Raw genomic sequence first — 21419 nt, 5'->3', positions numbered from 1 at the left:
ACCTGTCATTATGAACATGGAAATATTGGACTTCATGAACATGGAAACGATTGTCATTAGCTTACATTACCATTTCATTGTTAAGAATATTTTCTCAAATATGTATGACTTTGATAATTCTATGCCAGAGGCACACCAACACTTGGAGTACTTGCCTGGGACTGAACACAAGATAAGTGGTTTCAAAGCAATGACCCAATTATGGATTCAATCTTCATTACCAAAGAAACAATACAAAAAATATATGGTACAACCTGCGATTAAAGTTTACCGTGATTGAGTAAAATTAAGTATTGAAGGTGGGCAAGTCTCCTGAGTTTTAAATTCCAAAAATCATAGTAATGTGCTCTACTTCACCTTATGGGTGCTGAACAGCGTAGGGAAAAATTGTGACATCATTTCAGTTTGTACACATACACACACACCCCCACACAGAAACAGGCACACAAGGATCTACAAATGGATAGGTAATAAAAATATCTGATTATGAACAGAAATCTTCTCTCAGGTGTATAATTACAAAGATAGAGTTGATTAAAACCTTAATTTACATCAGCAACTAACCTGGTATCCTACATTGACATAGATTCTCTTATCAATTCACAGATTGTTAGTTTCATCTACTTTTAAAAGCCAAAATAATTATGCTTTTATAACTAAGACATATTAGAATAAGGGAACAGGATTAGTATTACCATGTACATTCAGTGTTCTAAAATCCAAGGAACTTAGAGAAATATCACTGCTCCTCAAACATGACTGACTTTCAAAGAGAAAATGCAAGATGGTCCAAATAGAGAGTCAATAAAATCTAAATGACTCTTATTTCATTTAAATTAATTCAAAGATTCTGGAAATACCCATGAGTATGAGGCATTATTTCTACACACTGCATGTCATTTCTGTCTCTGGTTTTTGTTGCAGTTTTCATTGGGCTTCAACTCCCAGGCCTTTTCTCATCAAGGCTAATGCAGTCCCAATAAAACAACAATTCCACTTCCAATTCTCAGGTACTGAATTAGTGATGAGAGCCTCATAGAAGATCCTGGTGGACTATCATGAAATCTGATCCTCAGATGTCAGCCTCTTACTGGTTTCTAATTGACCTGTATCAGGCTACTTTTCTCTGTTATCCATACGGTATTGATGGCATTTTTTGGTCTATGAGTAACCATGATTTTTCTCAAGGATAATACTCTATAATATTCCATTTTGAGGGCTTCATTCCCTAAATGAAGCTGAGAAAAATCCTTGACTTTATTGATTTGTAATGACAGCCTCCTGTGTAAAACACTTGCGATGCTTGAATTAACACCATTGTCACCTGGCCTGGCTCAAGTGTGGTTTTCGACCACAAAAATCATTTCCCATTTCCTGTTCATTTTCCTCTGCATGAAGAAAAATGCTAATCACGATAACCACAAGAATAAACATTTTCTCTTGATCAAATACGGAATTGATCTGCATATTTTGAAAACAGTATGTGATTTAGAACTCTCTATAATCTTCATGAGTAAGAAAATTGTCATCCTTTGTTAGGATGAATTTTTCCATAGTGTTTTCTCCTCCAGTGGCAGTTTCTTTGCTCTCTAAACTGCCAAGTCATCTTTCAGACAACATTGAAATATATTTGACATACAACTGACAATCAAATATATTTTCTTTAAAATGCTTTTACCTTTTCAGGTAGAGAATACCTGAGGCCCCAAAGCTGGTTCAATATACGCAAATCAATTAATATAATTCATCACGTCAACAGGAGCAAGGATAAGAACCACATGGTTATCTCAATAGATGCAGAAAAAGCATTCAACAAATCCAACACCCCTTTATGATGAAGGTTTTGGAAAAATTAGGAATCCATGGAACATTCCTCAATACAATAAGTCTGTATATGACAAACCTAGAGCCAGCATTATACTTAATGGTGAAAAACTAAAGCCATTTCCTCTTAACTCAGTAACAAGACAAAGATGTCCACTCTCTCCACTTCTCTTCAATCTAGTATTAGAATGCCAAGGTACAGCAATAAGACAAGATGCAAACATAAAGGGAATCCAAATAGGGAAAGAGGAAATAAAACACTCCCTCTTTACAGATGACATGATCTTGTATTTAAAGAATCCCATAGTCTCCACTCCCAAATTACTCAAGCTGATTCAAAACTTTGACAAAGTAGTAGGGTATAAAATTAACCCCCCAAAATCAATGGCTTTTCTGTATTCCAACAATGAGAAAAGTCTGGCTGAAATTAGGAAAGCAACTTCATTTTTAATAGCTCCATAAAAAATAAAATACTAGGAATTAACTTAACCAAAGAAGTGAAGGACCTCTATGATGAAAACTTTAAAATCTTGAAAAAGGAAATCAACAAAGAACTTAAAAAATGGCAAAACCTCCCATGCTCCTGGATTGGAAAGATTAACATCGTGAAAATGGCAATACTTCCCAAGGCTATTTACAAATTCAACGCGATACCTATCAAAATTCCTACCCCATTCTTCAAGGAAATAGAAGAGGCAATCCAGAAATTCATATGGAACAATAAAAGACCCCGAACATCAAAAACACTCCTCAATGGAACGAACACTGCTGGAGGAATAACAATACCAAACTTCAAACTCTACTATAAAGCCATAGTAATCAAAACAGCTTGGTATTGGCATAAGAATAGACCTCCGGACCAATGGAATAAAATTGGAAACTCAGAAATGAAGCTACAGACTTATAGCCATCTAATCTTCGATAAGGGAGCTAAAACAATAGAATGGAAGAAAGACAGCCTCTTCAGTAAATGGTGCGGGCAAAATTGGTTAACTGCATATAGAAAACTAAAGCTAGATCCTTATATAGCACCCTGCACCAGAATCAACTCCAAATGGATCAAAGACCTTGGAGTCAAAGCAGACACTCTGAAAACATTACAGGATGGAATAGGAGAAACCCTAAGTCTTCTTGGCTCAGGCCGAAATTTTCTGAATAGAGACCCGGAAATACAACAAATCAAAGAAAGGTTGGACAAATGGGATTGCATGAAGTTGCAGAGCTTCTGCATGGCAAAGGACATAGCTACCAAGATCAATAGAAAGCCCACGGATTGGGAGAAGATCTTCACTAGCGATACAACAGACAAGCGTCACATATCTAAAATATACTTGGAACTCAAAAAATTAAATCCCCCAACAACAAATCCTCAAAGAAACAACTGCCCAATAAATAAGTGAGCTAAAGACTTAAAGAGAAACTTTTGTGAAGAAGAAAGAAGGATAGCCAATAGACACATGAAGAAATGTTCAACATCCCTAGCCATAAAAGAAATGCAAATCAAAACAACATTTAGATACCACCTCACCCCAGTAAGATGGGCAAAAATCAAGAACTCTAACAACACCAGATGCTAGAGGGGATGTGGCCAGAAGGGAACCTTACTTCATTGTTGGTGGAAATGTAAATTTGTTCAACCAATTTGGAACGCAGTATGTAGGTTCCTCAAAAGACTTCACATAGAACTCCCCTATGACCCAGCAATCCACTTTTGGGCATTTACCCAAATGTTTACAAACAAGACCACACTAAAGCTACCAGCACAACTATGTTTATTGCAGCATTATTTACCATAGCTAAGATATGGGACCAACCCAGATGCCCCTCAGTAGATAAATGGATCAAGAAAATGTGGTATATATACACAATGGAATTCTATGCCTCCATCAGAAAGAATAACATTGCCCCATTTGTTAGGAAATGGAAAAACTTGGAGAAAATTATATGAAGTGAAGTAAGCCAGGCCCAAAGAAACATAGGTCCCATGGTTTCCCTTATTTGCAATATTTATTATATGTATGTCAAGCAGAAAATGTCAGATAATGTGATGTTAGGAAAATGAACGCTTAGATATGTATTTTAATGTTTTTTTCTTTCATGAATTTGTTTCTAACGCAGTTATAAGATTATTTCTTTGTTGCTTTGTATGTCCCTCCCCCACAGTATAACTCCTGCTTTCAGTATATTTGATGTCAGTACAACTTGTAGAGGAGATGGGGAAAAACAAGTCGTTTAAGGATAAAGGTGGACCTGTTGCAACAATGAGAAGTACATGTTGTCATGTCGAAAATGAGCTTTACAATGTTTGGGGGGGGGGGTTGGAGAGCAGGAGGATTGCTTGTGGGGGTTGGGTGGGAGCCTGGGAAGGGATGTGAAGTGTAAACCAAGGAGGAGGCTGCAATCCTTGATAAGAAATATACGCATTATCCTGCCCATGTAATTGTAATCCCTCTGTATAGTATGTTCACAAAAAAATAAAATAAAATGAAAAAAAATACATGAGGCCCCGCCATTAGGACCAACTTATATATTAACAGTTTGATACTAAGTTGAATAAGCTTGTTTTTTTTTCATTACTGACCACAAAGGAAATACTTGAAAACATCAATATATCTAGAGTCTACTGCCTCACTTACAAAATGATGAGGGCCAATATTGGCAAGCAACACAAATCACATGATTCCAAATGGAAAAATGCTTATGAAGAGTACCTGGCAAGCCCAATTACTGTTCATTTTTCTTGAATTTGCTCCATGCCATGTCATTAAGAGAGTATTCTTATTTTAATATTCCATAAATTCAAAAATGCAGTCTATTCTGGGACTACATAAGGACAAGTATATATCACCAGTTACAATTCTTTAAGCAATCTCATACATACTCTCACTCAGAGATACAATAACTTTTGAAGTTATACATTTATTTTGATTTTCCTCTCTTCAAAACATTGAAAGATTTCATATTTCATAAGGAATGTGAAATTAGAAATCCATTTATGTATAGGTGGTTTAACATTCACTCTAAATTCATTTATTTAATATAGAGCTACTTAATCAATTTCAGAATGAAGGCATAGTATGCACCCACATGTGAATACATTTGGTAATTACCAGTTAAACATATTCCCATTCACAATTTCAGAATTGATGAGATGAATGAATCCTGAAACCATGAAAATGATAGTAAAAATATTTGTGTGACATATCAGTGTCATCTACTCCTTCCCTGATTGAAATTGATTATAAGAGAACGAGAAAAAATAAATAAAAGAAAAAATATAAACACAGAACAAGAATGAAGTGAACATTCAGATACAGTAATTTTGTTTTGAAGTAGTTTGGGTGATGACATCTTTTATCGGTCCCACTGAAATGACTCTTCAAGTTTGTCACAAATCATAGGGTCAATGGATCATAAAGAAATTCAAAACTTACATTACAGTGAGGAAAAATTATGGGTTTGGAGACAAGAAAGTTTATTCATTTATCCTATTCTTAACTTTAAATTCTGACACAATAGGGTATCCTAGTAAAACCACCGGTTATTAGAGGGCAAGCATGTGAATCCAGAGCATCTTGTGCCCCAGAAAGTTCACTGGTATGAACAGACATAAGGATTCCAAGATACACATTAACAGTACTAGGAGTCATCACTATCAATGCCAAATGTGCAGTAGCAGGATCGCCAGTACTGACAGACACAAAGACCCGAGGATACGCATTCACAGAGCCAGGTGCCCCTAGTACAGATGACGCATATGCCTGAACAGAACCGAGGGCTCTAGAGTAAAATTCCCAGTTCTGAACTTCAATTTGGAGGCCCAAAGTTCAAGGCCAGGCCCTGATTTCAATTCTCAGACCCAAATTTCAAGGACGTGGGTCCCAGTTAAACTACCAGCCCATGAGTTTATGTCCCAGCCTTTGAATTCAAGGCCCAGGTTGTGAGTTCATGCCCAGGTTTGTGTTTCAAGGCCCAGGTTGTGAGTTTATGTCCCAGGCTCAGTTTTAGACCCAGCTATGGGTTGAAGTCCCAGGTAAACAGTTCAATGTCCAACCATCCAGTTTAAGGCCTAGGATTTGAGTTCAAAGTCCAAGACTTTAGTTCAAATCACAGGCCCCAAATTAGAGGTCCATTTTCTCAATTCAAATGCCACACTGAGAGTTCATGGCTCAGTCTCTGAGTTTAAATCCCAGGTTTTAAGTTCAATGTCCAGGCCAAAACTTCAGTCTATGAGTTCAAGTAATAAGCTTTGAGTTAAATAGCCCAGCTAAGAGTTTATGGCCAGGCCAGTAGTTCAAATCACAAGCCAACAGTTCAAGTTGCAGGCCAGCAATTCAAATCCCAGGCTGAGAATTCAAGTAACAAGCCATGAGTAAAAATGCCAGGCTGAGAATTCAGGTCACAGGTGCTGAGTTGAAGTCCCAGTACTTGAGTTGAAGGTCCATGGCCACTGTTTAAGTCACAGGTCATAAGTTCTGGGTCCAGGTCCTGAGTTTATTGCCCAGGACATAAACTCAAGTGCCAAGACTGGGTCAAGGCCCAGGCTGTGAATTTAAGTTCTAGGACCCATGTTGAAGTTTCAGGTTCCCTCTTCCTCTTATAGTTCAACATTGTGGGATCAAGGCCCAAGATGTGAGTTGAAGGCCAAGTCTTTGAGTACAAAACCCAGACCCAGAGTTTCAGGCCCAGTCTATGAGTTCAATTTCCAGATTAAAATTCAAGTTTAAGGAACCCAGTTCAAGGGCCAGATTACAAATTAAATGCCAAAGCATTGAATTCAAGACCCAGGCACAGACATCAATTCCTAGGCTTTCAGTTTAAGTAGCAAACCAGGAGACTAAGGCCCAGACCATGAGTTGAAGGGCCAGGACCCAAACTGAAGCACCACTATCCCTTCTTGCTGAGTTAAAGGTCCAGGACCCCAGTTCAAAAACCAGGATATAAAATCTAATCACAGACTGTCAGTTAAAGGCATTGAGTTCATGGCCCAGGTTGGATGTTCAAGGCCCAGATCTAGGATTAAAGCACAGATTGTGAGATAAAGGCCCAGACTGTCACTTCAAGACCCAGGTTGTGAGTTCAAGGCCCAGGCCCAGAGTTTCAGACCCAAATATGATTTTTATTCCTAGGCCCCTAATTCAAGGCTCAGGCACCCAGTTCAAAGCCTGGGTTGTGAGTTCAAAGCCCAGGCAGGATTTCAAATCCCAGGGTGCAAGTTCAAGTCCATGCAGCATTTCAAGTATCACCCCATGAGTTCAAGCCCCTGTCTCTATGTTCAAGTCCCAGGCACTGAAGTTAAGGATAGGCCATTAGATGAAGTTACAGATCCTGATTTTACAACCCAGGTCATGTTCATGTCCCAGGCTTTGTTAACATCCCCTGACACATGTTCAGATTGCATACTGTGAGTTCAAGGCCTGAACACTGAATACAAGGTCCAGGCAAGGCCTAATTCAAGTCCTAGGTTTTGAGTTCAGGGTCCAGCAAGGGAGTTCCAGTCCCAAGCCTGAGTTCAACTACCAAGCTCCAAGTTCAAGGTTCAGGACCAATTCATTTCCTAGGCTGTGTTACATTCCATGGCCCCATGTTCTAATTGCATACTGCAACTTCAAGTCCCTGATACTGAGTATACTGTCAAGGTTCATGTCCTATTTTGTGACTTAAAGGCCCAACATGCAAGTTCCAGTCCCAATCCTGAGTTCAATTCTCAAGGTCCAAGTTCAAATTCCAAGCCCCATGTTCAATGCCTAGGACACAAGCTACGTGCCATGGATATGACTTTAATTCTCATACCCTGTTGCAAGTACCAGGCTGACAATTCAAGGCCCATGGCCCGAGTTCATTGCTCATGGTTCAAACTCAAGTCCCAGGCACTGAGTTGAAGGTTAAGTCCCTGAATTCCAGGACTAGATCAGAATTTCAAAGCTCAGTCTGGGATTCCAGTCCCAGTTTCTGAATTCAAGTCTCCGTCCTTGAGTTTAAGGACCAGGTCTAAAGCTGAAGGCTAAGGGCCTGAGTTCAAGGCTTAAGCTGGTTATTCAAGTCCTGCATGCCAAGTTCAATGCTCTGGCCCTGAGTTTAGGTTCCATGCTGAAAGTTCAAGTCCTTCACTCAAATTCAAAGCCAGGCAGAAAGCTGAATACCTAGGTCCCAACTCCAAAGCCTAGGCTGTGAATTCAATTCCCAAGTTTTGAATTCAAGTCTTAGGACCCCAGTTCAAGTCCTAGGCACTGTTTTCAAGGTCCAATGCTACATTTCAGCTTCCAGACACTGACTTTAAGGCCCAAGCCAAGATTAAGTCTGCTGCAGTAATTTCAACTTCCAGGAGTTAAATTCAAGGCCCAGGCACTACTGTCAATGCCCATCCTGAGTTCAAGGGCCAGGCCATTGGTTCAAGACCCAGGCAGCAAGTTCTACTCCCAGGCTTTGAGTACAGGTCCCAAGACATGAGTTAAAGTCCCAGGACTGCAATTCAAAGAGCAGTCCACAAGTTAAATGCCCAGACCTCATATTCCAGACCTATCTGTTAGTTCTACCTACACAGCAATATACTTTCTGTGGTTCATAAGCCTCAATAAATCAATCTTTAACTGTTACTAATTTCTTCCCTTCTTCATTTCTTTATTTTCCTACTGATAGCTAGGAACATATTTAAAATGCTATCTTTAGTAAACAAACAGGCAGCATCATTTGAGCATTAGGAAAATTCTCATGTTCATAAATGGTGCATGCTGAAAAATGTTCATAATACATCACACACACAAAAAACTTACTGCTGCTAATTTACTAAAGCAAATTGTCTCGGGTTAAGTTTGAGTGCTGTTTATACATAAAACTTTCATGTTCATTCTCTGATTCCATCATTACACAAAGTTATCCATATTGTTGTAACGGTAGAGTTTGTCTCAGAATGACAGTGTTTATTTTTATATACAGGAATTCTAATTAGCAATATGTTATTAAAAAGTAGTTTCATAAGATATTTTTAGCATATGTTTGATGTATGGCAAAAATATTCATCTTCTTTACTTCATGTGCTTCATCTTTCTTCATGTCTCTTTAATTCATACCTTAGATACATATTCATGTAAAGTACTAGTAAAATGGGCTAAGATTTCTCAAAGCAACTTCTTGCAAATATAAAATAAATAGAGCAAGAAAAAGACCAGATCCCAGAATGGATGTCTCATATATATAATATATATATTATATATATATATATATATATATATATATATAATATATATATACATATTAACGAAAATATATAACCCAAAAAACCAAAGCATTTACTCTATAAAGAAATATTACTGAATGTGTGGGTTTATGTACACACATATAGTTTTATGTATTTGTGTTCCACACAATAGGAAGAATTTGCTAATTCAAAAGAATATAACTTCTTTGTAGAATTTTCAATTAAAGCCTTGGTTGAAAGATCTATCCAGAAAACATGAAATCGAATTGTGTATTATTAAAAATAGTATATTCAAAGTGGTAAAAAGTGAAATCATCATGTGTAATGACATATAGAAGGTGGTCCATTGTATTTGTTACTATTCTAGTATAATCTAGATTCACTACCCATAGTTTTCATGAATACCAAGTAATTTTTTAAAAATCCTCCTACCCAATATTTTGTAGTCATATTCAGGGGCCTTTGGGAGTAGAGAAACTTAAACAAATTTCTAGTATGTAGTACTCAGTGGCACATTCCTTCATTAAATATCTAGTGTATCTGAACAAAGTACAGCAAATATAAGTAGTTGTTATTAAAATATAAGGAAGGGATAATGTGGATTGTCAAATCTCCCTGTTTGGAATTGCTCTTTGGAGAACCTGAGGAAATGAAGAATTTCAATATTGCTATGTGTCAAACAATGGAACATGGTTTGAGACAATTATTAAAACCATTAAAACTATTAAAAACCATTATTTGTCTTTTTTAATTTTATATTATTTTATTTTTTAATTTAATTTTATTTTATTTGAAAACATACTGTACAGAGGAGTTACAATTACATGGGCAGGATAACGCATACATTTCTTACCAAGCATTGCAGCCTCCTCCTTTGTTTACCCTTCACCTCCCTTCCCAGCCTTCCCCCTCCCCCCCACCCAATCCTTTCCCCTCTCCCCCCCACACCGACGTTGTAATACTCGTTTTTGACATGACATTTTGTACTTCTCATTGTTGCAACAGGTCCACCTGAATCCTTAAACGACTTGTTTGTCCCCATCTCCTCCACAAGTTATACTGGCATCAAATATAGTGAAAGCGAGGGTTACACTGTGGGGGAGGGACATACAAAGCAACAAAGAGATAATCTCATAAATGCGTTAGGAACACATGCATGAAAGAAGAAAAACATTAAAATACATATTTAAGGGTTCGTTTTCCTAACATCAAATTATCTGACCTTTTCCGCTTGACTCATACATATATTAGATATTGCAAATAAGGGAAACCATGGGACCTATGTTTCTTTGGGCCTGGCTTACTTCACTTAATATAATTTTTTCCAAGCCTTTCCATTTCCTAACAAATGGGGTAATGTCATTCTTTCTGATGGAGGCATAGAATTCCATTGTGTATATATACCAGTTTTTCTTGATCCATTCATCTACTGAGGGGCATCTGGGTTGGTTCCATATCTTAGCTATGGTAAATAATGCTGCAATAAACATAGTTGTGCTGGTAGCTTTAGTGTGGTCTTGTTTGTAAACATTTGGGTAAATGCCCAAAAGTGGGATTATTGGGTCATAGGGGAGTTCTATGTGAAGTCTTTTGAGGAACCTCCATACTGCTTTCATGGAAAGTCAGGCCAAATCCCTGAGCATAAACAAAAACATGAACACTTAGGGTCTGATAAAGAATGGTATAGGAGTGCTTGATATCTGATGACGCAGGGCAGGAACCCTCTATGAAGTAGGTAGAAACAATACCCTTCAGAAGCCCTTTCAGGAGTAAATATTAGGTTTTGTGTCTATTGTGGATGTGTTCATCATGCTTGTGATAGGACAAATCAAGCTCATGTAAGAATCAGGATCTATGGACTTCCAGTCCAACATGTGTTTCTGACAATTAAGTCACAGTCTAGGACAACATCCAACATCTTACATTCTTCAATGAAGTAGAATTCATTTCAACTGTGTTAAAATTCAGTAATTTGATCAGTAGTTGATTTCTCCCTGTTATTGGCCAGCTGCAATTTGATCCTCATTCTAATTCCTTCTACAAGTCAGTCCCGTTTTCACTATCTCTGTTGTGTATGCTACTGCATTTTAAGCTACTGCATACAAGATAATTTGGTTAACCCCAACTACAATGGAAGTAATAGAGATAAAATTAGACTACATTTGAAATCACCTAGCACATTTTACAGATGGAGTAGGCTTCAACTGGTTTTCTTCATTAAAGGAGTCTACTGATAGCTACAATTACTAATAATTCATGCACATTGTTTATGTTGGGAAAATATTTGATAGGACAATGTCTCATAAAGAACCAAAAAAAATCACTGAAGTTGTATTCTAGTGAATGACATTCAAGGATTCATGAATATTTGCAATTTGTTCTAACAGTAATCGAGCAAAAGGTGCACACATGATAAGTAACAAAGAAAATGATTCAATGAACGCTTTGCTTCATGGCACTATTGGAGTTGAAATGTCATGGACCAAACTGAAAAACTATTCAAAAATGGTTTGTCACAAATAAGTCTTCTGAGTTAAACATCTATGAATTGTTTGATGACAGAGAAATATTGTTACTTCTGAAATTGAGGAGTTCATCCAAGTTTCAATGACTATAGTGGCTTTAATTACTTTGTCCAGGTGTTTTGAACCTAGACAACAACCAAATACAGAATAAGAAAATGTGAATGTTAAAAAATGTTTTGCTCACCACAAACAGGCTTCCATTTTCCTGACATGAACACTTATAGAAACGTGTAGAAATTTATAAAAATGGATGTTTCTTTACTTATGTTGGTCACTGTCTGGAAGGGCAGATATAGTCAATCTATGTATATATTCTCACATTTTTCCATTTTAATATGCATTGTGAAACGTTTCTGCTTATGTTGATTCCTTGGTCTTTCTATAGTCTCTACACAATCCAATAGGAATAGAAATTGCTTAGGGTAACCCATAAACTCTCTTTTCCAGGATTCAAGTAAGTATTAGTTTTGAATCAAGCTCAACAATTGTACTCATGTTAAATTTTTCTGCAAAGATTGCAGCCAATATTTTATATTATTCAATAGGAAAAATACTAATGACTTAATATGCTCATCACCAGAAACAACCTGTTTTCAAAATCAGCATATGTGATGATCATCGTCCGTATTCACATATCTAACCTATACCCTAACTACAATTTCTGTTTCTATCAGAAGGTAGAAATTCATAAAATAAGCTTTGAAGAACCAGTCTAATTAGCAACAGGAATAGTTCCACAGTATTATTTATTCATGGGCAATACTATTTGCAAACAATTTGTAATTTCAGAAAAAAAAAAGTAATCAATACTGGTTTGTATGAACAATGAAATGCACTAGGTGGAAAACAATTAGTAATTAGTGTTTCAACTCATGTGCAAAATTGTTAAAATTGGCAAGAACTTGGATAGCATGTGCGTCTGGCACATCAGTACTTTCAAAATATGCAGATAATATTGTTTTAGCATTTATGCTAATTGTATATTTGAAGTCTGTAATTTTTTGTTGACAAGTAAGAAAATATATGATCAATACTATTTTTCCTAAAATTCTTATGAAGTAACATTTTGAAAAACCAAGAATGCATTGATCTCAAGCAAATGATATATACTATCTATTATCCAATTTGCTCTATTAAAGACATAGAAAGAAAGTTTTCCTTGACTAACTTCCTTCTTCTTATTTCATGCATTTTGTTTGTTGGCATATTTTGTTAATATTCAAAAAGGAAATTCCATTCCTTCTTTATGTACTTATTACTAGAGTACAGGAAATCTCTAAGTATTGGCCCTCATAACTAACTACTAAAATTAATTAAAACGAAGTGTATTTGAAATGACACATTGAAAGTTTAATATAGATCATTGGATTTCAGTTCCTGCCAATAATAATATAGTCCACATTTCATATCAGAGTATAATCCATTAATCAAAGACTGTTTGTGTCCCATTAGGTCTTGAACACCAAGTCCAGGTCTCCAATTTTAATCATCTATAAAGGACAGAAAAATGTATAGCACAATTAATGAAAATATGGTGAAGCATATGATTTTGCAATGGTCAACAAAATTTTTAGTTGTAACTGGACAGGTAATAATTTTATCTCACCATACCTGAGCAGTATCTTCTGAATATTTCTCGACCAGTTTCATCTTTTCTAGATGTGATTGGTATAGGTATTTATACAATCCAGTTAGAGTCTCTTGTGTACATAATTATTAGGATTGTCCCTTCCAAATGATCAACTTAATGGATCATTTGCAATAATTGGCATATGTATATTATATCATATGAGCAGAAAATAAATCAGATTGATAGATTATAGATAGATAGATAAATAGATAGGTGGATAAATAGATAGATAGATAGATAGATAGACAGTTAGATAGAGGTATATAATTATTGTAATACTATATAAAACTATGTTATGTGAAATCAAAAAAGATATGGACAGAAGCTGTTTTTCTTTGTTTTTCTTGATTTTAATATATTACATGAATTTTGTTGTTGTTTCTACTGTATATTCTTTCTCCTTTGGTATATTCCTGTCACTGCATTTGATTTTGGTACCTATTTTCTATATAAATTGGTCTAATTTGAGAGGAGAAGGAGAAATTAAAATCTTGAAACAAGAACAAATTATGACCCATTCAAATAATGATATTCACCGGACACTCCATTGGAAATGAACTATATCACATTGTGATGGAAAAAAAAGTATTGGAGATGGAGGAGGGAAATGTTAGTGGAAAAAAAACATCAACAAAGGATGAGTAACAATGCTCCACAAGGAATATACCCATAAGTGACATAAATGTAACTCTGCTCTATAGCATCTTTTCACAACATTTTTGAAAAAGAACAAAAAAATAACAACACAAGACAAAAATGAACTATTTATGGCATCCAAATTCCCTATTATTCTATTTCGTAGAGGTAGCTTTATCACATATGACAATTTTGCATTGTGAGATTTTTGTTCTTTTTAAGTTTTCAAAGGAAAATAGCCTTTCCTCAAAGGAACAGAAAATATGACCAGGATTTAAGAGAATATCCCAGTTGATATTAGACTGCATTATTCCCTAAATGCTACGTTGAACAAAGTGTATTAAGGAATGATCTTTTTTTTTTTTCTATTCTCAAGGATGGAATTATATTGATTTAGCAGAAAATTGAAAAGCAATTAAACTGAAGTGAATTATAAAGTTTACCCCCATGTTTATTGATATTCAGAATGACTACTCCCAAAAAATTCTTGTCAAGTATATTCTGCTTTGAAATAAGAAGACAAGCATCATGAAATTAGAAGCATACAAATGAAAGCGTCCTCAAGAAAAAGAAGAAAAAGGAAATTAAATAGCAACAATAAAAACACACACCTTTATTATAGTGCAATGTCAGCCAAAAGAAGGTATAGTTTATCAATTTAATTATAAATAGTAATTCATTAAGTAACAAGAAAATGATGTAACTTACAGTTAGTGATAAAAGAGGGATTTGTACTTGGCTAAATGAAATTCTCAGCAACTTAGTTTTATGTATCATATATTTGTTCGTTTGTGCGAGTGGAGGTGTAACTTGACAACAGTTGTAACAGGATGTGGAATTTTTTCCTAAAATTTATGAATCTCACCGTATCAACACCTAATATACATTTTCATGTTGCTTGTTTCAATAGTTTTTGACAAATCACATTCTTAAAATATTCAGCATGTCTTCTCTCTTTGAAGTTCCTTCAACAATATGAGTAAATACTAAAATCTAAAACCTCATTCTACATTAACCAATTTACTCAGTGATGACCTGTGATAGAATGATTCTGTCAAAACCATGGCAGTAGTCTATTCTTGTCTAAAAGTTTTCTGGAAAGTTCTAGTTCAAATGTCAGTGGGAATTCCTGTGTTTGGGGCATATAAATCCATTTGAAATTTCTGTAAAATATAAAATTTTGTAAAGATTTATTTGGTGCTCTGATACAAAGTCATTAAGACAATCCTTAACATACACCCATTGATAAAGTTAACATAGAACTTAATATTAGGGGTTCATGATTGGATCCCCTATCTAATTTCAAGGAAAGGGGGGTATGTAGAACCCTACCAAGACAATCACCATTTTATGCATAAAAGGTCCAATTTGAGACATGGCCTATTTCCAGCATATGAGCGTAGGCCTCCGGAATGATCACAGATATCCCACCTGCACCCTACCTGATAAGTTCCCTTAGTAACAGCCAATGAGTGAGAATTTGGTAAGTCCCCAGAGACTGAGACCCTGAGACCCCAAGTGTTGCATTGCCAGCATATTTTTTGTGGTATAGCTCGCTGCTCTAGCTAATAAGACTGTTAAAAGACTGTTATAAAACGCTGACTAAATATCTGCTAAAATTGGTAAAGAATAACCAATTGTACTAACCAATAATAATGTGACAAAACTTACTAAACCTTAGCTACTCAATTGTTAGCCAATGTTGTAACTGCTAAGTTGGGGGCCCCCTGCTCTGGCTTTACTTGTGATAAAAACCTTGCCATCCCATAAGTTGGAGCTCTCAACTCTGACCCGCCGCATCCGTGAAGGTTGGGAGACTAGGCTCGAGCTTGCAATAAACGATTCTCCTGTGCTTACAAAAGAAAAAAAATGATTTATTTGGTGCTAAAAATAATTCCTGAATTGAGAATACTATTCACTAGTAACAATACAATATTTATATATTTTTGTGCAAAAGACCTTAAAATACTTTCTGTAATCATGAAATTACTGGCACATATATTCATGGGGTTGCTATAGATCCAAAATTCTGAAAATAGCACTTGTCTGAGGCTGGGAGGTTGGCTCAATTGTAGAGTGCTTGCCTTGCATGCATGAGGTCATAGGTTCAATTGCACAGCACCAAATAAGCAGAAAAAGTCAGAAGTGTTCTGTGGCTGAAGTGTTAGAGCACTAGTCTGGAAGGACAGTGCTCAGACCCAGAGTTCAGGCCCAATAACCACCTCCCCCCAAATAAAATAAAATAAAATAAACACAACTCTTGCACAACACAATGTGAAGCTATATATATTCTGTGATGAAAAAAGTAAGAATTGATTCAAGAATTGTATCAACTTACAAAAAATTATGAAGTGATATGATTAAAAAAATCTTCAATATAGTTACAAAAGGCATGCCATGCATAATTCTGCCCTATATTTAAACTGAGAATCGCTCTGTTTCCCTTAAGAATTGTGCAATGTTTGTAAAGTAATAACAGTCACAGCATGTAGTGATAATAGGCAAAGCTTTAGAATTATGTAAATTAATTATATTTTCATAAATTTATGAATGTTAAATGTCAATATTGCACAACAGCACAATGTGAGGAGTTTTAAAGACTGAATCCTGTTTAAATTAGTTTTCACATAACTGTATCTTCAGACCTGTACTGAAAGGGTACATCTATATTTTTTACATCCTGTAAATGTTAGAAAACTTAGTGGTTATCCTAAATGAGTGATAAGAGAGCATTTTAGGCAGGAAACATAAAAATGTTTTATTTTAAATATTAATTTCAATGTGCCATATTGTACATATTTATGTTGGGTTAATCCTATTAAAAGCATGGGAATATCTCTGTTTCCCTAAATAATGTAAGAAAAATTTTGTTGTTGCAACTGAGGAGGCATAAGTTGAAACAAGATTGCGCCAGATCAAATCAAATAGTTCAGAAACATGTATAAGAGAAAATTATAAGTAGAAACTAACAAGAACATAGCAAGTGATGAGTACACACACATTAACATAGTTCGACACAAAGAAACAAATCAATACTTTGTGGGAAATAATGGAAAGTAGTCATTTAGCCACTATATTTTCACATGTTCTCTTTACACAAATATCTAGACTATTGTATACTTCGCTCCTAAAAGAACTATAATTTGAGCTGACAATTATTTTCAAAATGAGGTTAAAATATTTGAATTATCATTAGGGCACATTAAAAGGTTTTTATATAAATGTATAATCGGGAAATCATATTTCCTTAGCAAACTGCCTTTGGGGATTTTCTCTCCAGGAAATTCAAAGAGAAAATGGAGAGTATTTCAGATTCAGCAGATGGAGTGCTGTCTCAAATTGACCAATTAATGGAAGTTGGAATAAATTTTCATAAGTAAATCAACCTTCATCTGAAAAGAAACAGAACTTATGATTTTATAGCCAGACATACAGTGTTGTTCTTGTTAGGTCAGCTGTGCATCTTACTTATATTAAAGATAGAATGTGTGAGTATAATTACTATTAACTGAATAAAATGTAGATCATATGGTATGTAATCAGTCCAGTGTGTATGTTCTCCCAGAGCACCTAAACTGGAGGATAGCCACTTAATCACTATACCTTTCCAGGCAGAAAATTAATTAAATGAATAAATAACTCAATTCAAAACATAGTACAGGTAATGTAAAATGTCACTCATTTTCCAAGTTAGTTTATACAAGATTATTTTGGGAGTTGTGTCTCAAAAGGTGTTTATTCATGAAATAGGTTCCCTTTTTAAGAATTGTCAATAACTTTTGGTTATTGATGGCGAATTTTTTCTCATAAATTATTAATTGTGAGTCCTTAATCAGAATCAACCCTGATTGATTATTTTCATTACTCTTTCAAGGGAGGTACTTTTTTCTTATTTTCCACTTTATTTCCCACATGACTTTCAGGAAATATGCTTGCCTTCTGGGTTCTTCTCTCCAGAGTCGCTACAAGCTAGGTAGAACTGATTATTGCAGAATATATTCAAATACTTTCCTGTTTCCTTCAAATCAAAGACATTGCAATGTCTCCCCTAGGTCCATGTTTAGAAACTATGTTCATGTGAAAAAATAGAAATGTTATCTCAGATATGAAACATCTGGATAACTACTAAATTCATTTTAAGTCCTCTTTTAGATAGAATTATTTCTCAATATTTATTTATTATACATTTTGAACTGAAATGTTAGGAATGATTCTGGAATTAATTCTGTACTATTACTTGATGCATAGCATATGGAGGATAAACAGCCCAATTCTCAGAACTATTCAGATGAATTTAATAAAATTTTTCCCTTTATTTTTTATTTTCAAAATACTGTATGGAGGGGTTACAATTACATGGGCTGATAATGAGTACATTTCTAATCAAGCATTGTAGCCATCTGTTTTTTTTTTTTCCCCTTCCGTTCCCTTACATGTCTCCCACTCCCCTCTACCTAATTCTTCTCCCCCCAACCAATGTTGTAAAGTTCGTTTTCTCCATAATGACTTGTTCATCTCATTGTTACAATGGATCCAGCTGTATCCTACTTAAACGATTTGTTTTTCCCTAAATTTTTAAGAAAATTTTATTTTAAAAATGTACATTTTGTTTAGTGAATTTTGTACAGCATTTCTACTTTGTGAATCACAGGTTGAATTATGAGTAAAAATTCCCAGGAAGCTACTGAAAATGGATAGTTATATAGTTTCTGTTCCTGGATAATATCATTTTTGAAAATATACTTTGATACTTACGTTGTGCTATTATTAACTGTTAGGAAACAATTCTAAAAGTTTCCTAGCAAAGACAAAAGTTTAAATTTGGAGACTTAGTGGAATATTGCCCAGAAATTTAGATAGCAGTTCTACAATTATGTGATAAGAACAATATTGCAATTCATTGTGTAGTATCCTGGCATTTCAATCAAAACTAGAGAATATGACAAGAGAATGAACTTATAGGAAGACAACAACTGATATTCAGAAAATCTCTGAATATGAGTAATGTTTAGAACTGAGAGTAAAAGGAAAAATTCTGAGGAAGGAGTTTCAAAACTAGCATGGTCCAGAATGTAAGTGAGAATTTTGACTCCAAATAACTACTAGAAAACCAAAAATGGCAGTCTCTTTCGAGGGGCAAAGAGCAAGCTTTGAGCTGCAGTGTTCAGGGAACAAGCCCAACCCAGAGTACAAATTCCACCTCAAACAAAAAAAGGAAGAAACATTCACAATATTTCTGTGTAACATTGAAGGTCTACAAATTTAATGTTTGAAAGAAGTGCTTCAAAATACTAACTGCCTTATGAGGAGATGGCATTTTTTGAAAGAATTTTACAGAGCTTTGCAAAATTACAACGCTCAGAATCATTCCATTCAAAATTTTCCTTCAAAAAGAATCATACATTTTACACAGGGGGTTTCCATATGAGGAGAATGTGTGATATTAATAGCCATTTCTTACATGTACCTTAATTCTTACGAGTGTGCTATCTACTATCAACAATTTTCCATGAACGACTTACTGACAGCAGATATGAACTAATGTACAATGGAATATTTAATAATAATGAGACACCAACAAAGGATTTAGAATTATGTCTCTCCAGAGAATGCAAAAGTTATATGTCTGTTTTGTCCTGCAATGACAGGGACAAGAGTTACAGAAACATTCCAAGGCAAATAGAAAAGAATCAGATTTTTTTCTGATTTTGGGGGAGTTAATTATCTTGACTATTCTACATAATGAATAATTGTCCCTAATGCCAGAACAGTCATTGAAACAAAATGTGGAATTGAAGGGCATAGAAGACAAAAGCACATCTTTCAGGGACACATTGGACATAGTGAAGTGCTCATTACTTAGCATTCCCAGGTTATTGGGTGAAGAAAGATAACTGAGGAAAGTACTGTTTCCTAAATTCTAAATGTAACTGGAAACATCACAATATTTATGTTTTTCTTGGAATAATTTGTTCCATTTCACTAGTTATTGCTGTAGAATGTAATAAAAATATAAGAAAAGTATACTTATATTTGGTCCCTTATAAAAATTTCAGATCAACTTCTGTGTTCCAAACACAAGAATGGGTAGGGAAAGTTTATGGGTTTGTTAAACCATCTAATTTTGCAATGTTTTTCACAAGTCACAATATTCTAAATCTTCTCAATATTTTTCATGCGTTATGTAATTTGCAGAATTCTGTGACTTCTTCCCATTGCTTGTAGCAGGGAAAAAAGATTCTTGCAGGGGTACATACAATACCAATCAAATTTTTTAAAGTTTTTTTTGGGTGGGCAATGTGTACTTTTTGAAGATACGATATTTTGTACAGAGAATCTGTGATTTATCAGATAAGAATATGTGCATAACTTGAGAATTTTCTGGTACATTTCTAATCTTTTGAAGAAAGATTAATCTGTAACTTTGGTTTATATTTCAAGACCAGTTCACAAAACCATATCAAATGAATGCTTGCTTTCAACTTGTGGTAATTTGTCCCTCATATTTATGGGCCCATCACAACCATGTTATGGTTCATTTGGCATCCCTAGTCCACAGTATTCCTACTGATAAATGGAATAGCCATTGAAATATATTTTAGGAAGATCTCTGTTGGCAAAAAATATTTATTAGTGGTTAGGATTCCTATGTAATGAAAAAAGTTGAAATATTTGACTCCAGATGAGGAAATTTCACATGTGAGAATCTTGCTTACATTTATGATAGATGTGAAATTGTAAGGGTTTCTGATCTGAGCAAATTTGAGCCTCAGGATTTCTCTGGGTTTGCAATTTCAAATGAGTATTGGGATTCGTACAGAAATATTTGAACAAAAATGATTTCAACATTCATTTGTCAACTTTGCCTTGCAACCTGGTGACAGGGAAACCTGTATCTTTTCTATGTTTTAGGAAAGTCAAGAGAACAAAACTATTTCCACAAGTGTGTGTATGTACTACAAACCCACCCACTTAAGTTTCTATGTGTAAATTTATGAAAATTGTGGTGTATATATCAATACTGTTTTTTAAATAGAATCTTGTCAAGATGATGTACAGAGGGAATAGTTTACATATGTAAGACAGTGAATAAGTACTTTTCTCATTATATGTTCTTACTTTATTTTTCCTACACTGTTCTTCAGCATAAAATCTCCATTTTTTCCCACTAGATGTAATGTGTATTTCCAAGGTATTATTTTGTTGGGATTGTTCTTAATTTGTTTCTCTCTCCTTTGTCTCATATTTTGACATTCCCTTTCCTATGCCTAATTCTAATTAACTTAAATGTAATACACAGTGTACCAAAACCAATTACAATGAAAGCATTTTCCAAAACATAGGAAAGTAAAGGAAAAAAATGCAACTAAAAAGAAACAGCTCCACAGATTCTTTTTTTAAAAATCAAGAAAGGAAAACCAATTTATTTTGTATCTAGAATTCATTTTGCTTAGCCTAAGCTTCTATAGTCTTAAGTATATTATTATTAAGCTATTGTGATCCTCCTTTAGGACCAAAATGGACATATACCATATTTTACAAATAAGAGAAATCATGGACGATAGGTTTGTTTGGGTCTGCACGCCTTCAATTCAGTTTTTGTCTT

This window comes from Dipodomys spectabilis, unplaced genomic scaffold, assembly GCF_019054845.1.
Source record: "Dipodomys spectabilis isolate Male_0828 unplaced genomic scaffold, ASM1905484v1 ptg000164l, whole genome shotgun sequence".
In the NCBI taxonomy this organism is placed as follows: Eukaryota; Metazoa; Chordata; class Mammalia; order Rodentia; family Heteromyidae; genus Dipodomys; species Dipodomys spectabilis.
The sequence above is the reverse complement of the archived record's forward strand: the minus strand, read 5'-3'. Positions refer to the sequence as shown.